This window comes from Cynocephalus volans, chromosome 4 (genome assembly GCF_027409185.1).
Source record: "Cynocephalus volans isolate mCynVol1 chromosome 4, mCynVol1.pri, whole genome shotgun sequence".
Taxonomy (NCBI): Eukaryota; Metazoa; Chordata; class Mammalia; order Dermoptera; family Cynocephalidae; genus Cynocephalus; species Cynocephalus volans.
This window is the reverse complement of record NC_084463.1, coordinates 114,913,525-114,931,770: the sequence shown is the minus strand read 5'-3', so window position 1 is coordinate 114,931,770 and position 18,246 is coordinate 114,913,525. Positions and strand designations below refer to the sequence as shown.

The 18,246-nt window shown below is 43.2% G+C and overlaps 1 pseudogene; it reads right to left on the bottom strand.

The window, feature by feature from the left end:
• Positions 1-6,142: 6,142 nt before the first annotated feature.
• LOC134376397 (calcitonin gene-related peptide 2-like) lies at positions 6,143-16,539 on the bottom strand (annotated as a pseudogene).
• Positions 16,540-18,246: the final 1,707 nt, after the last annotated feature.

The window sequence follows — 18,246 nt, the reverse complement described above, 5'->3', positions numbered from 1 at the left end:
TAGTGAAAATGGAAGTCAGCTTTTACTCAGGAATACCAGTGAAGTGAGAAGAGATGTTAGACTAGCCCATCTCTCTGGTAAACCTGAGAGAGAATGGCCAGGCCAAAGGCATCTCAAAGACTCAGATTTACTGAGGGGTTTTTAAAGAGGGGATTGAGGATATGGAACATGGGTAATGAAAAGCAGGAGAGAGGGGGACTTGCAAGGGGCCAGGTGCAGTCTCGCCAAGACTCTATCTGGTTTCTCTCCTGTCCTTATTGTTATCTCATGGTCCTGCTGGAGGGGTGGAATCAACATAGCTTTACCAATATCTTCCTTGGTTTCCTTTGGATAGTATGTGCAAGTCTACAGCTTCAGGCTGACTGGAAAACAACTTTACATTCATGGAAATAACGTCATCTTACCCCATAACCTAGGTTCAAAATATTAAATAACCATGGGAAAAGAGGGAATACAGAGAAATGCATGCCAAGAAAAAAGCTGTGTCCTTTTAAAATTTGCCTACAGCCCATGCAGTTTTAGATTTCATCACAGCTTCAGTCCTGCTCATTCCAACAGAATCAATAGGACTATGCTTTAATAAAATGACAGATTGATTATAAAGGGGGAAAAAATAAAGAAAAATAATAAGAAACAAAAATACCTGATATAAGAAATTGTCACAGTCTAAAAATAAGGTATTCTTGAAAGTCACAAAATCACTTTAAACAAATGGAAATTTTTCTTGCTTCTTTTGTAGAGAGAACATCAAATATATGTCAGTTTTCCCTAAATTAATTTATAAATTTCCAATAAAAATACCAGCATATATTATCAAAAACTAGACAAGTTCATTACAAAGTTTGTTTGAAAGAGCCAAAATATAATAATCAGAAAAACCCTGAAAAAGAAGATCATTAAATGAGGGGTATCAGATATGAAAATATATTTAAAAGCCTCTAAAATAAAAAGTGTAGTATTAGTGCATGTCACACAGTCTAATGAAACAGGATAGAAAGTGCAAAAATAAACCAAATATCAAATGGTACTTTGTATGATAAAAGCAATATTTCAAATAAGTAGGGGAAAGATTACCCCTTAAAAAGTGTGATATTGAGATAACTAAATAGCTTAATAGAAAAAATAATATTAGATCCATTTCTCACACCATATGGTAGGATGAACTCCAAATGGATCAAATAATGAAATAAAAAAGATGACACCATAGAAGTACTAGAAGAAAGCTGAGAACTTATTTACACTTGTACATAGAAAAAAACTTTACTTTCTAAAAATTCTGAACCAATAAAAGAGAAGGCTGAGATATTTTATCTAATATAAATAAAAGAAAATTTTTAGACAAGAAAAAACATGGAAGTAAGGTAAAAAAAACAACAGACAGCAAACTAGGAAAATGTCTGCAACTTATATAGATAAAGGTTGATATCCTAACACATAAGGAGTTTCTAAAAACAGAGAAGAAAACCAACCATGTTAGAGAAGAATGGGCAGGAATAAACAATTTGCAGAGAAAGAAATAGAAATGGCCTTTAACAGATGAAAGATGTTCAATTTGACTCATAACAAGAAAAAAATGCAAATTTAAAAAAAATTTTTTTTTTTTTGTTAAGTTTTGTCGATATACATTGTGGCTGATTATTGCTCCCCATCACCAAAACCTCCCTCCCTTCTCCCTCACCCCTCCCCCAAAAAATGTCCTTTCTGTTTGCTTGTCGTATCAACTTCAAGTAGTTGTGGTTGTTATATCTTCTTCCCTCCCCCCCGGTGTGTGTGTGTGTGTGTGTGTGTGTGTGTGTGTGTGTGTGTGTGTGTGTGTGTGTGTGTGTGAATTTATATATTAATTTTTAGCTCCCACCAATAAGTGAGAACATGTGGTATTTCTCTTTCTGTGCCTGACTTGTTTCACTTAATATACATCTCTCGAGGTCCATCCATGTTGTTGCAAATGGCAGTATTTCATTCGTTTTTATAGCTGAGTAGTATTCCATTGTGTAGATGTACCACATTTTCCGTATCCACTCATCTGATGATGGACATCTGGGCTGGTTCCAACTCTTGGCTATTGTAAAGAGTGCTGCGATGAACATTGGGGAACAGGTATACCTTCGACTTGATGGTTTCCATTCCTCTGGGTATATTCCCAACAGTGGGATAGCTGGGTCGTATGGTAGATCTATCTGCAGTTGTTTGAGGAACCTCCATACCATTTTCCATAGAGGCTGCACCATTTTGCAGTCCCACCAACAATGTATGAGAGTTCCTTTTTCTCCGCAACCTCGCCAGCATTTATCGTTCAGAGTCTTTTGGATTTTAGCCATCCTAACTGGAGTTAGGTGGTATCTCAGTGTGGTTTTGATTTGCATTTCCCAGATGCTGAGTGATGTTGAGCATTTTTTCATATGTCTGTTGGCCATTTGTATATCTTCCTTAGAGAAATGCCTACTTAGCTCTTTTGCCCATTTTTTAATTGGGTTGCTTGTTTTCTTATTGTAAAGTTGTTTGAGTTCCTTGTATATTCTGCATATTAATCCTTTGTCAGATGTATATTTTGCAAATATTTTCTCCCACTCTGTTGGTTGTCTTTTAACTCTGTTAATTGTTTCTTTTGCTGTGCAGAAGCTTTTTAGTTTGATATGATCCCATTTGTTTATTTTTCCTTTGGTTGCCCGTGCTTTTGGGGTCATGTTCATGAAGTCTGTGTCCAGTCCTATTTCCTGAAGTGTTTCTCCTATGTTTTCTTTAAGAAGTTTTATTGTTTCAGGGTGTATATTTAAATCCTTAATCCATTTTGAGTTGATTTTAGTATACGGTGAGAGGTATGGATCTAGTTTCATTCTCCTGCATATGGATATCCAGTTATCCCAGCACCACTTGCTGAAGAGGCAGTCCCTTCCCCAGTGAATAGGCTTGGTGCCTTTGTCAAAGATCAGATGGCAGTAAGTGTGTGGGTTGATTTCTGGATTCTCTATTCTATTCCATTGGTCAGTGTGTCTGGTTTTATGCCAGTACCATACTGTTTTGGTTATTATAGCTTTGTAGTATAGCTTAAAGTCCGGTAGTGTTATGCCTCCAGCTTTATTTTTTTTGCTCAGCATTGCTTTGGCTATGTGTGGTCTTTTATTGTTCCATATAAATGACTGGATAGTTTTTTCCATTTCTGAGAAAAATGTCTTTGGAATTTTGATGGGGATTGCATTGAATTTGTATATCACTTTGGGTAGTATGGACATTTTCACTATGTTGATTCTTCCAATCCAAGAGCATGGAATATCTTTCCATCTTCTTCTATCCTCTCTAATTTCTCTCAGCAGTGGTTTGTAGTTCTCATTATAGAGATTTTTCACCTCCTTGGTTAACTCAATTCCTAAGTATTTTATTTTTTTGGTGGCTATTGTAAATGGGCAGGCTTTCTTGATTTCTCCTTCTGCATGTTCACTATTGGAGAAAAGAAATGCTACTGATTTTTGTGTGTTGATTTTGTATCCTGCTACTGTGCTGAAATCATTTATCAATTCCAGCAGTTTTTTTGTAGAGGTTTTAGGCTGTTCGATATATAGGATCATGTCATCTGCAAACAGGGACAGTTTGACTACATCTTTTCCAATCTGGATGCCCTTTATTTCCTTCTCTTCTCTGATTGCTCTGGCTAGTACTTCCAACACTATGTTGAATAGGAGTGGTGAGAGTGGGCATCCTTGTCTAGTTCCTGTTCTTAAAGGAAAAGCTTTCAGCTTTTCCCTATTCAGGATGATATTGGCAGTGGGTTTGGCTTTAATTATGTTGAGATACTTTCCCTCTATACCTAACTTATAGAGGGTCTTTGTCAAGAATGAGTGCTGAACTTTATCAAATGCTTTTTCAGCATCTATAGAGATGATCATATGGCCCTTGTGTTTGAGTTTATTAATATGGTGTATCACATTTATTGATTTGCGTATGTTGAACCAACCTTCCATCCCTGGAATGAATCCCACTTGATCGTGATGAATAATTTTTCATATGTGTTGCTGTATTCTGTTTGCTAGTATTTTAGTGAGGATTTTTGCATCTATATTCATCAAGGATATCGGCCTGTAGTTTTCTTTTTTGGTTATATCTTTACCTGGTTTTGCTATCAGGATGATGTTTGCTTCATAGAATGAGTTTGGGAGATTTGCGTCCGTTTCAATCTTTTGGAATAGTTTGTAAAGAATTGGTGTCAATTCCTGTTTGAATGTTTGGTAAAATTCTGCTGTGAATCCATCTGGTCCTGGGCTTTTCTTTGTTGGGAGCCTTCTGATAACAGCTTCAATCTCCTTTATTGTTATTGGTCTGTTCAAATTTTCTACGTCTTCATGGTTCAGTTTTGGGAGCTTGTGTGTGTCCAGAAATTTATCCATTTCCTCCAGATTTTCAAATTTGTTGGCGTATAGTTGTTTATAGTAGTCTCGAATGACTCCTTGTATTTCAGATGAATCAGTTGTGATATCGCCTTTTTCATTTCTAATTTTTGTTATTTGAGTCCTCTCTCTTCTTTTTTTTTGTTAGCCATGCTAATGGTTTGTCAATTTTCTTTATCGTTTCAAAAAACCAACTTTTTGATTCGTTCATCTTTTGAATTGTTTTTTGGTTTTCAATTTCATTCAGTTCTGCTCTGATCTTAATGATTTCTTTCCGTCTGCTAACTTTAGGTTTGGATTGTTCTTGTTTTTCTAGTTCTTTAAGGTGAAGTGTTAGGTTGTTCACTTGCCATCTTTCCATTCTTCTGAAGTGAGCGTTTAATGCAATAAATTTCCCCCTCAATACTGCTTTTGCCGTATCCCACAGGTTTTGGTATGATGTATCATTGTTTTCATTAGTTTCCATAAATTTTTTGATTTCCTGCTTGATTTCTTCTTGGACCCATATGTCATTGAGTGCAATGCTGTTTAATTTCCATGTCTTTGTATAGTTTCCAGAGTTTCGTTTGTTATTAATTTCTAGTTTTAATCCATTGTGGTCTGAGAAGATACATGGGATAATTCCAATTTTTTGAATTTATTGAGACTTGATTTGTGACCTAATATGTGATCTATCCTGGAGAATGATCCATGTGCTGATGAGAAGAATGAATATTCTGAGGTTGTTGGGTGGAATGTTCTGTAGATATCTGCCAATTCCAATTGGTCTAGAGTCTTGTTTAGATCTTGTGTTTCTCTACTGATTCTTTGCCTAGATGATCTGTCTAATATTGACAGTGGGATGTTCAGGTCCCCTGCTATTATGGTATTAGTGTCTATTTCCTTCTTTAGGTCTAATAGAGTTTGTTTTATAAATCTGGCTGCTCCAACATTGGGTGCATACATATTTATGATTGTTATGTCTTCTTGATGGATCAGACCTTTTATCATTAAGTAGTGTCCCTCATTGTCTCTTTTTATGGTTTTTAGTTTAAAGTCTATTTTGTCAGATATAAGAATAGCTACTCCAGCTCGTTTTTCTTTTCTGTTTGCATGGTAAATCTTTTTCCATCCTTTCACTCTTAGTCTGTGTGAATCTTTATGGGTGAGGTGGGTCTCTTGTAGGCAGCATATAGTTGGGTCCTCCTTTTTGATCCAGTCAGCCAGTCTGTGTCTTTTGATTGGGGAATTTAAGCCTTTTACATTAAGAGTTGTTATTGAAAGGTGTTGATATATTCCTAGCATTTTGTTGGTTGTTTGGTTGTCTTAGGTGTCTTTTGTTCCTTGCTTTCTGATTTACTGTTTGGTTTCTGTGTTTGTTGGTTCCTTAGGCTGTAGATAGCGTTTTTGTTTGCTTGTTTTCTCTTCATGAATGCCATTTTTATTATACTAGTGGGTTTTGATTTTTCTTGGGTTTTTATGGCAGTGGTAGTTATTTTTCAGGAACCAAACCCAGTACTCCCTTGAGGATTTCTTGTAAGGGTGGTCGTGTGGTAGTGAACTCCCGCAGTTTTGGTTTGTCTGAGAAATATACTATTTGCCCTTCATTTCGGAAGGATAGCCTTGCAGGGTAAATTATTCTTGGCTGGCAATCTTTGTCTTTTAGTATTTTGAAAATATCATCCCATTCCTTTCTAGCTTTTAGGGTTTGTGATGAAAAGTCTGATGTTAGCCTGATTGGGGCTCCCTTATAGGTGGTTTGACGCTTCTCTCTTGCAGCTTTTAAGATTCTCTCTTTGTCTCTGAGTTTTGCCAATTTGACTATGACATGTCTTGGAGAAGGCCTTTTTGGGTTGAATACGTTTGGAGATCGTTGAGCTTCCTGGATCTGAAGATCTGTGATTTTTCCTATACCTGGGAAGTTTTCTGCCACTATTTTGTTGAATATGTTTTCAATGGAATCTCCATTTTCCTCCCCTTCTGGAATACCCATGACTCGGATATTTGAGCGCTTAAGGTTCTCCGATATCTCTCTCAGATTTTCTTCCATGTCCTTGATTCTTTTTTCTTTCTTTTTGTCTGCTTGTGTTATTTCAAACAGCCCATCTTCAAGTTCAGAGGTTCTCTCTTCAACTTCGACAAGCCTGCTGGTTAAACTCTCCGTTGTGTTTTTTATTTCGCTGAATAACTTCTTCAGTTCAGCAAGTTCTGCTACATTTTTTTTCAGGACATTGATTTCTTTGTACATTTCCTCTTTCAGATCCTGTATACTTTTCCTCATTTCATCATGATGTCTAGCTGTGTTTTCTTGTATCTCATTCAGTTTCCTTAGAATTATCACTCGAAATTCCTTGTCAATCATTTCAAGGGCTTCTTGTTATATAGGATCTAGAGTTTGAGATTTATTAACTTTTGGTGGTGTACTTTCTTGATTTTTTGTATTTCTGGTATCTTTTTTTTGATGTTTATTCATTGTGGCAGGGGGTTTCACAGTCCACCGGTTTGAGACTAATGAATAACTAGGATGCTGCTGTGGTTGCCAATTTCGTATGGCTACATCCGTGACTGCTCAGTTGGCCTCTAGTGCCTTGTGTGTGTGGTTGCCTTGGGTCTTGGGCTTCTCCGGCGAGCCACCTGTCTGGTCAGCTTGGACTCTGCTGGGCTGATGGATCACGTACCACAGGGTGTGTGATCGCTGTTGAGCTTTCACTTCCTGTGCAGGACTTCTCCCTGTTCCGTGTGCTCTGGCCCAGGCTGTTAGATCGTGCAGTGGTGACCCCACAGGGTGTGTGGTTTCTATCGAGTCTCTGCCTCCCTGGCCACACGTCTCCCCACTCTGTGCGCCCTGTGCTGGGCTGGGGCATGTCTTCTGCAACCCTCTTCTATCAGCTGGGCCTTCAAGACCCTGCTCGGCACCGCCTCGCCCAGGAAGTCTACCAGGTTTCTGCTAGGCACAGACCACTGGTCGCTCTGGGTGCCTTTGTAGCACTGTGTAGATCTTTCTCGGGACTTTTTCACCTTTGTATCCCCCCGGTATAAACCGAGTCTAGCGCCCACCTGCAGCCAGCTCTCCGGCAGGTTCAAGCGGACCTGGGAACTCTCCTACCACACTATTCCCAACCAGATATTGATTAGGCTTTTTTCCGAACTGGTGGCCGCAGAGATGGTATCAGCCTCCCAGTAACAGGAAGTTTACCGGAGGCCAGAGTCCAGGGTGCAGTTGAGTGACAGTCGGCCCGCCCGTACTTCCTTGCCCTCCCAACACTGGCCGGGGACGCCCCACACCACCAACCCGCCAGAGAACCGTGGAGGGAGTGGGAGGGGAGGCCGGCCCACAGGCTCTGGAAAGCCCTGCGCCGGGGCAAGCAAGTGGGAGGGCTCAGTGGCGGCCGAGCCGGGTGGAGCTGCCCGGACCTGGGAAAATGGAGGGAGCCCCAGGGCGGTGAGTGGCCCCCCCCAAACAGGGCTGGTCCAGGGGTCACTCACAGGGTTGTGCCAGGTCAGGCGCTCACTCTCTGTCTCTGGTTTGGCACCTTCCCCGTTCTTGGCTGCTGCTGCCTCGGGCTGTTCAGTCGCGGTGCGGCTCGGGCGCTCCCAGGAATCTTCTTTAATGCCAGCGTGAAATCTCGAATCCTGAATAGGGCAGCTGGCCGCCTTCAGCGCGGCCCCGGCCTCCGGGGTCCTGTCTGCATCCACAGCAGCCCTGGCGCCATGTTCCGTGTTTCGAGACTCGCTTTTGCAGCTAAGAAACAGTTCTTTTCCTGCTCCACACTTCACAGCTGTTGCCTGTAATTGAGGCAGCCTCTCCTGCCGAGGGCAAAGTGGCGGTCACCCCCCACGACCGGCCAGCAGCAGCGGTCCTCCCTTAAGAGATGGCAAGAGGAAGGTCCACAAGTTTCCCGGCTGCCTAAGGCCCAGTGGCCGCCTTTTCCACCTCAGCTACTCCGCGCCAGCCGCCGCAGCCACCGCCATCTTGAAACTCCCCAAATTAAAAATTAGTGAGGTAACATTGCTCACCTATCAGATGGGCAAAACTTGTAAAGTTTTACAGCAAGCTCTGTTGGCTACAATGAGTGAAAATGCACTTTCATTGCTAGGAAGGGCTCCCAGCCTTCGAAGAATGACTTTCTGATACACACAATAAAATTGATGAATCTGAAAAAGTAATATACTGAGTAAAAGAAGCAAGACACGAAAGAGTACACATTTTATCATTCCATTTACATAAAATAGTGTAACTGGAAAAACTAAGCTACAGTGAGAGAAAGAAGATCAATGGCTGACATGGACCAGGAAGGAGGGAATAAACTTCAAGAGAATGCAAAAGAACATATAGGATTATGAAAATGTTCTGTATCTTGATTGTGGTGGGGTGAGTATATTTATCAAAACTTGTCAAACTGTAAACTTAAAATGAGTGCATTTAATTTTACATAATTATACATCAATAATGTCAATTTTTTAGAAAATTTAATAGAAGAGTTAAATAGAATACAGAAGGAGTAAAAGGAATGAGAAGTGGAAAGGGAAGGAAAGAAGAAACAAACAAGCAAACTTGATTCATAAAAAAAAAAAAAAAAAAGGAATAAAGGAACACTGACCAGATGGAACAAAGAGAAAATATATTGAAGATAAAAGACAAACTCAACTATATCAGAAATTATATTAAATGTAAATGGACTAAACCCTTCAATTAAAGATGAAGATTTTCAGACTGTCTAAAAAAACAAGCCTTAAATATATTCTGTTTAAAAATCTTAAAGTAAAAGAGTGAAAAAAGATATGGTATGAAAACATTAACACAATCCTAACACAATAATGTGGCTGGCTGTATAACATCAGATAAGCAGACTTTAAGCCAAAGTAGTACTAGTGATAAACAGGGACATTTCAAGATCTTAAAATAGGTCAATTCAATGACAGTGCATTGAAATTTAAATGTGCCTAATAGCTTTAAAATATACACAACAGAAATACAGAGCTAAAAGGGAAATAGACAAATTCCCATTGTGGGGGAATTTAATCCATCTCTATTAGTAGCTAACAGAAAAAGAAGTCAAAAAAACAGTGTATAGGAGATTTGAACAATACGATTAAGCAATTTGACCTCATTGACCTATACATACTACTATATCCAGCAACTGCAGAATACACAATCTTTTCAAGTACTCATGGAATAGTTACCAAAATAGACTAAGCTAATCATACAGAAATTCTCAAAAAATTTCAAAGAGTTAGAATCATGGAGAATATTTCTCTGATCATTATGAAAATAAATTAGAAATCAATAACAGAAAAATGATTAGAAAATACACAAATATTTGGAAATTAAGCAGTACACTTCTAAATAATCCATGAATCAAAGAAGTAATCATATGAAAACAGAAAATACTTTGAACTGAAAATGAAAATACAACATATCAAAATTCGTGGGCTGTGGCTAAAATTTATAAAAGTTACAGCTTTAAATGCATCTATTAGGAAAATATGAAAGATTAAGAATCAGTTATCTCAGCCTCCATCTCAAGAAGCTTAAAAAAAAAAAAACCACAAGTTAAACCCAAAGAAAGGAGAAAGACAAAAATTTAAAAGATAGGAAAAATTACTAGGGATAAAGAGCAGAAAATAATGAAATAGTAGAGAAAAAATCAACAAGTCAAAAGTTGAGAAAATCAACACAAACCCAAGTTCAGAGTGAGACTGACCAAGATAAAAAGAGAGAAAATACAAATTGTTAATATCAGGAATAAAAAGGGGTATACCACTAGAGTTCCTACAGATATTAAAAGATAATAATAGGATATTGTAAATTATTTTGTGCCAATAATTTTGACAATTTTGATAAAAAGAACAGATTCCTTGAAAAAGACAAGTTACCAAACTTCACACAAGATGAAATGGAAAATCTGAATAGTCCAGTATCTGATAAAGAACTTGAATATGTAATTTAAATTCCTCCAAAAAAGAAAACTACAAGAAGGGAGAAATATAACCAATTATACAATAACTCTTTCAGAGAAAAAAGGAAGAAGAAACGTTTCTGAACTCATTTAATAAGGCTAGTATAATTCCACCAAAATTATGAGGATATTGTAAGGAAGGCAAAATACAGGTAAATGTATCTCATAAATATAGATGCACTAATCCTAAATAAACAAAAAAGCAAACCAGCATGGTAAAAATCATAATAATCATGACCAAATGGTGTTTATTCCAGGAATACAATTTACATCCAAAAATCAATATAATTCATTGGAAAAACAGAATAAAGGAAAACCATCATATAAACATCTCAATAGATGTAGGAAAAGCATTTGATATAATTCATGACTTTTCTTGATAAAAACTCTTAGAAAACTAGAATAGAACTTAAGATACAAGTATCTATTTTTTTTTAAATCCCACTACTATCATCATATTTAATGGCCTAATAATGAACTCTTTGCCCTTCAATTTGTAAACATAACAAGGATGTCTACTACCACCCGTTCTTTTCAATATCAAACTGGTATTTAAAAAATGTCCCCAAGGCATTTCAGCATCAGATAAGCCCTAGGGATTTCACTTAACTTTTCTGTGGACTTAGTTATTCAGAAATGAGAAACATTTTTACGAGTTCGATATCAATTTTCTTTTTTACAGATTATCTAAAGCATCATATTGTTGTAAGGAGCTCTTAGCTCTCCTCTGGACAGTTCTCTGTTGCCACCTGCTGCTCCATCTGAGATTTACTCTCCACCTTAGGGTCAGAGGTAATGGAGAGAACCAGCCATCAGAAATCAAACTGAATGAAAGGGAAGGAGAAAGAGCAAGTCTGAAACCTCCTAACATGTTAGAGCATCTCCTGTATTCCAGCCCACCTGCTTGGTATTCACACACTCTCTAATTAGAAGCAGTAGAAGTCCTGGTTAAGAAAATGGACTCTGGAGCTAGACTACCTGGATTCTAAAGCCCAGCTTTATTTCTAGTTTATGACTTTGTACAAATTACTTAACCATCCTTGCTTTGGTTTCCTCATCTGTAAAATGTGGATAATAATAATACCTACCTTATAGGATTGTCGTGAGGATCAAAATCATCAATCAGTTATTTATAACAGTACCTAGCACATAGCACTAAATAAGTATGTGTATTTCGCCATCATACGGTCTAATGAAAGCTATTGTTGCATCTGTGGACTCAAGATGGAATATAAAATAGGTTTGCACAAAATAATTCTTGGAAAACAGTTTGCAGTTTCTTATGAAGTTAAGTACAGATTTATATGACACCAGAAATCCCATTCCTAAGTATATGTCCAAGAGAACTGAAAACATATGTTCACATATAAACTTCTATGCAAATGTTCATAGCAGTCTTATTCAAAATAGCCCCAAAGTGAAAACAACCCAAATTGTCATCAACTGATAAATGGATACACAAAATGTGATATATCCATATAAAAGAATATTATTCAGCCATAAAAAGAAATTAAATAGTCATACATGCTACACCGTGAATGAACCTTGAAAATAATAATGCAAAGTAAAAGAAGCCAGACATGAAAAGCCACACATTACATAATTCCATTTAATGAAAAGTATAGAATAGGCAATACTATAGAGACAGAAGGGGAGAACAGGACTATGGTTACTAGAGGTGGGAAAGGGGGAGAGGTTAGTGAGAAATTGGTTAATGGACACAGAAATGGTTATATTTTATAATGAACATGCTAATTATCCTGATTTGATCATCACACATTGGACACAGGTATTGATATTCAACTCTGTACCCCACAAGTATAATCAATTTTGCTTTAATTTTAAAACCTAAAACTTAAAAAGAACTTTAAAAAATAAATGTCTTAGAGGGATTGACGCAGCACTACAGAGGAAAGTTAGCCTTGCACATTCCCTCTCCCACAACAAGCACACACCTCCGCCCCACATTCAGTGGCACTCAGAATATGGGCCCCTTCCCTGTTTTACCCATCCCTCCTCCATGATCAGGAGAAAAGTCACTTTCTTCCTGAAGTGTTCAACCGCACAAGCCTGAAGTCCCACAGCGCCGGCCAAAGGCTTTGGAGCCCACATTGGTGGGCATGAAGTTGCTCTTCATCACACCCCCAATCACTCAGCAAGGCTGCCAGCCAATGGGTCACATAGGTGGCAGTGTTGTGGGCCCTGTTCTCAGCAGTGACACTGATTTGCAGAATGGAGAAAGAAGACAAAGCCTGCCAGTGAAAGGCTGGGGGAGAGAAGCCTGCCCCATGGGACCATCATGGTAACATAAAAGGAAGGACTGTGAGTCTCTGAGGTTAGGAGAGGCCAGTTGAGAGGAGCGTGTCCCATGGGACCTTCATAAAGAGAACTAATGTCTGAGTCCCATCACTTACCCGATTAAGTGTGTCTCCTAAACATAATTACTGAAAGAGAACATCACAAGGGCCATTAGAGAAAATTATGCCAACCTCTGCTAGGAGCCCTTCCCAAAGAATGTCACAGAAAACCCAGAACCTATGAGATTCCTGGTTCCTGGCTACGGGGCCTATGCTAAAACCCTGTTCTTCCCATTCCTTATGGTCAGTCCCTTCGGTGCCAGCAAGGGGCAATGGACAAAGGCCAGAAGATCCACACTGAATGTGGCAGTTACTCCCATTCCAATTCTGAGCTGCACACAGAGTCACTAGAGGCCATACCCCAAGGATGGGGATCAAACACACCTCCATAAGAAAATTTAAAATCCCGAAAGACTTACCTGGTAGAGGCCCAGAAAACAGGGTTTGCGACATCCTCTTTCAGAAGTGCTTACCTGCTCCTCAGCCCACCTGTTCGTGCGGCTTGAGCTGGTTCACAGGGACCATCTGCCAAGTCTGGGGTTGAGTCACCACAGGCTAATGTTACTTCTAAGCATACCCTCAAGGCCTGGGATGTGGGCCAGAGCAATGACCACCACAGCTCAGCGCTTTTTAGACAGTTTTATTAACCAAATGACCAGAAAGGAGCGATGTGCTTACTGGTATTCAGGAACTGCCTTCATTCTCTCTAATCTCTAGCCTCACTGAGAATCCTGTCTCATTTCTTGTCCCACCCTGAAGTCCACAGCATGCTATGTCACAAGCAAAGCCTCCAACACCAGCCTAAAGAACAATCAGAGAGGAAACACATGTATCAAATCATAGGAAGGAAGCAAGAAAGGAAATCAGTAAGGAATGGGATGTATTCTGTTGGCATCCTGGGACACCCCAAAGTGGCAGTAGTGGCCCCTCTGCAAGCCTCTGGCTATGTCTCTTTTCTTGTCGGGTGTTTCAGGCATGAAGTCGATGCCAGAGAAAGTATGAAAGTTGTTCAGGTCCTATGAGTACATCCCCAGCACACAGTACTCAGATTACCGCAGTGCTTAGATCTGGGGCTGTCCAGGCAGCAGGGAAAAGACATGCCAGACAGTACCATGCACCAGGATCTGCCCCCATCAGCAGTCACACAGAAGGTTGGACCAGGCAGGGGTCACTTCGAGCAGGGACAGGAGAGGAAGGCAGGAGGGCAGCTCACACACCCTGCATTAGGAAAGCTCAGAGGTGCAGTGGGTCAGGGCAGTGTGGGGAAGGGCTGTGGTGAGGAAGGGTGACTTTTTCTGGCATTCCACATGATGTTCAGTCCTTCATGCTGGCCAGAGGGGTTCTCAGGGCAGATGCAGGTGCAACTCATGCCTCTGCCAGGGCACCACTGGGGCTCGGCCAGGCACTGATCTCTGCTCAGGCTCGGCGTGCACAGGGAGGTGGGGCTGGGGAATGGTGCTCTCTCTGTCCCCGCGACAGCATGCACATCTCCACAGATGCTGTACATCTAAAGGCCCCGACCTACCTCGGTCACTGCTCTACCTGTCCCCACCCCCTGCAAGGGCTTTGCCTTCACCTTGCAAATGTGAACTGAAGGCTCCTTGCAGGTATGAAAGAACAAAATGCACAGGTGAACTTTCTAAAACCTGGTCCATCCTCTGGCTTCGCACTTACCTCATCCAGTGCTTGGAGGTCTCTCCAGTACTCCAAGACCAATTCCCACAGTGAATGACTCCACACCTTTCCTAACTGCTTTCAGAAATGGATCTTTTTAATATGTCTAACCACAGTCCCTCCAGCTGCAACAGGATCCTCCGTTGTCCATAAAGCCTGAGAATGGCTGGGCCCCACGTCCTGTTGAACACCCACAGCCGGCAGTTCTCCCGGCCAGTGTGTCCTCTCCTACATCTTGGGATCTACCCTCATGGGTATTTGGGGGAGAGGAGGCCTTAGGTTGGGCTGCGTGGGGAGCCTCACCTGGAGCCCTCTGTCTCCTGCTCCTGCTCCAGCTCCTGCTCCAGCTCCAGCTCACTGGCCTTCATCTGCACATAGTCCTGCATCAATGCAGCCAGCAGGAGGCGCGCTTCCTCTTCACTGAGTGTGGCTGGGTCTGGGCTACTCTCCAAAGCAGACCTGCGAGGGGAAGCAGACCAATGCAGGCTCTGAGCCCCTGTTGCCTCCTCCCCAGAATAAGGGTCCAAACTTCCTGGTTCCTGCTTCTTCCCCTGAGGATGTGGCCGCCTGAATTCCAGTTGACAGAGCAGGAGGCTGGTGTCCACCTGAGAGCACTGATTCACTAGGAGCCATGGGTGATCTCAGAGGTAGAAAACTGTCTGACCCCAGGGCAATGGGAGAAGTGTGTGCTCCTGGCAGGGCTGTCTCACCTGAAAGGTGCCAATTGGGGGCTGCCCGCCTCCCATAGATCCAAGACCCTGAGAAATGCGAAGGAAGAGAACTTCAGGGAGCCCACGATGACCTCTGTAAGGGGAGAATGATGGCACCTCCAGACACAGACAATCAATCCTCAGCTGGAATCACTGTCATGCCTTTTGAGGTAACCTGGCACATTAGGGATTTTCCTCACTTCTAATGAGCCAAGCCAAGCCAGCTGCCACTAGGTTTCCTGTATGTTCACACCTAGAGCTAAAGCCAAAAGCATCATTCCCACTCTGGACAGAGCTTCTGCCCTGCTTTCTTCCCTGCCATGCCAAGATGAGTCCACCAGCCTAAAGAAGGATCCAGAAGTTTCCACTTTCCCTCTCTCCTGGAATCCTTAGAGGATGTCCTAGGCTCCCTTACCTTTGCACAGCCAAAAGAACATCTGAACTAGGAGTCTCCGAGTCTCCTCAAGCTTCAGGTGCCATTTCCATGTCTTTCCATCCCTTCACATTTCCCTCATGAAATCTCTCTCCATGCACCCCTCCTTGGGTCTAGAACAACATGCAGAACTGGGGAAAGGAGAGTCTGGGGTGGTTAGTTGCCCCTCTGTATTAGTCAGCGTTCTCCAGAGAGACAGAATGAATAGGATATAATTATATGAGAGGGATTTATTAGGGGGATTAGCTCACATGACTATGAAGAAAAGTCCCACGATAGGCCATCTATAAACTGAATGCTGGTAGCGTGGCCCAGTCCAAGTCCAAAGGCCTCAAAACAAGGGAAGCTGATGGTGTCCTTGGTGTAAGTCCTGGAACCCAAAAGCTGAAGAGTCTCGAGCTCTGATGTCCACGGACAGGAGAGAAGAGCGTATCCCAGCTCCAGCGGATAAAGAGAGAGCTTCACCTTTTTCCTTTGTCTTTTGTTCTCTCTGGACCCCCAGCGGATTGGACGGTTTCCACCCACATTGAGGGTGGGTCTTTCCCACCCAGTCCACTTGGGCTCTCATGCTAATCTCTGCTGGCAACACCCTCATACACACCTAAGAAGATAGCTTTACTAGGTTTCTCAGCATTGCTTCATCTAACCAAGTTGACACCTAGAATTAACCTTCACACTCTCCTATAGTTTGCCTTCTTCTTAGGAACTTAAATCTCTGGGGTCCACACTGCTCTTCATTTGTGCAGGGGATTCCCTAAAGTATCTTGTGGGGTCCTCCTAGATTGTCTTTTGGGGCCCTCCCCAAGAGGTTGGGTGTGGCAGAGTGGCCACAGACCAGGTTTCCAGTACTGCCTCTGTGCCTGTGACCTCAGCGAAGTAACTGGACCCCCGCACCCCCCACCCACTCTCTTTTCTCTGCAGCAATGAGCGGCCTTGAAGTTCGATGGGGCCCATGAATGAAAATGGTTTGGAAGTTTGAAAGCGCAGAAGGGTGTCCAGGCCTGAGGATTTCCGGTTTTGCTCAGAGTTGGAGGACCTGAGCCCCATCCCGTGGGTCTGCTCCACACAGAAGCCTCATCAGGCTGAAGAAGGAAGGCTCCTTGTCTGCCTTCTCAGGTATTGAGCAATCTGGAACTATCCTTCCTAGTGCACGGTTGTTAATTTCAATAACCCAGAGAAACACACACACACATTCGCCTTGCACCTTCCTGGTGTGAGGGACAAGGGACGTTTAATGACAGGTACTGAGCCTGGGGCTTCTGCTCGCAGACAGCCCCGCCCTCCGCAGGAGCTGATTATTGCAGCTTTACCTGAACTCAGACCCTGGCCTCATCCGTCTCCAGAAGGCCAGGCCCATCTTCCATTGTAGTCTGCCGCGCTGCCGTGATTTAGGGGCTGTTGTCAAGGGGCACACCGAAGCTTTGGACTAAGTTCGGGTTTCCACCGAACTGGGTCTTGCAAAGCGCAAAGGATGCTGCGTGCCCTGCAGGTCGATTCCGACGCAGACGGACGCAGACGTGGCCTCCGCAAACAGCGAGCTCGCCTCCGAGGGAGGTGCCCAGCAGCCGACAGGAGGAGGGGAATTAGAGCCGACTGGAAGATGACCGGAACCGAATTTACCCAGCGAGAGACTGGCAGCCTCTGAAACAGAGACCAGGGGAGACGTAGACCAGAGACCGAGCTGATGGAAAGATCATGTGACACCTTCGGGCTAGCTCAGCAGTGGTAGCGCCTCTCCTGGGGTTCGCGTTCTGCCCAGGACAGCACCGCCCAGACGGCCCACGCAGGAGAACTGAAACCCACTTTGGTGCCTCTTCTGAGTAACAAGCCACCCCTCACTGCAGCCTAGAGCCGGCTGGCTGCCCCTCAATACACACACACACACTCCCGCCCATCCATCGGGGCTAGGGCAGCTCCTCCAAAGACTGCACAGCTGCCTTGAGCCGCTGGCTTCTGTTTGCGGAATCCCCCGGGACCCGCCAGTCAGAGCTGGCTCACCTGCTGCCGCCTTCCTGGGCCAGAGGCCCGGACGCACCCCAGCCCGTCCTCCAGAGCCCTCTAGCGGAACGCAGGAGGCGCTGCAGGCCCAAAGCTCACCAGGTGTCACACTCAGCAGACAAGCCCTCTCAGCGGGTGCACCCGGACTCACCCAGGCCCGCGGTATATGAAATGCACACGACACAGGAGCTCGCTGCCTCCCAGCCATCTGCCTACTCACTAACTCATTCATTGTGACGCCAGCACTCAACAGAACCCACACACACGCCGCCAACAGACTCTGCCTTGGCATTCACGTCCCGTAAGCACAGACCATCGTACTGCACACACGCCCTCTCCGCTCCCTGCAAATGAAATTTCTTTCCAGACTGGATGCTTCTTAAGGCTCGGGCCCCCGCGCCGAGTGAAGATTCGAGAGTACCGCGCGCCCCGCCGTCTCCTGGCCCCGGCTCCCGCGGGCTCCGTGGGCTCCACGGGCCTGAGAAGAAGGCATGACAGGAGCAGGAGCCCTGCTGGGGTCGGGCCAGACTCAGTGGGCTCCAGGGCGGAGCAGGCGGTCCTCACACCCGGGGCTGCTGATCCTCGGCGGCGGCTACGCCCTGGGGTCAGCCAGTCGGCTGGCTGTCACTCCTTTGCTGCCCGCAGGGGGCGCTGTTTTGATGTCTTCATTGACCCTTGGCGACCTCGACTCAGAAAGGCCGTCTTTCCAAAGGCTGGCTCTAAGCAAATGGTGCCCAGAAAAAGCGCTAGGCGAAC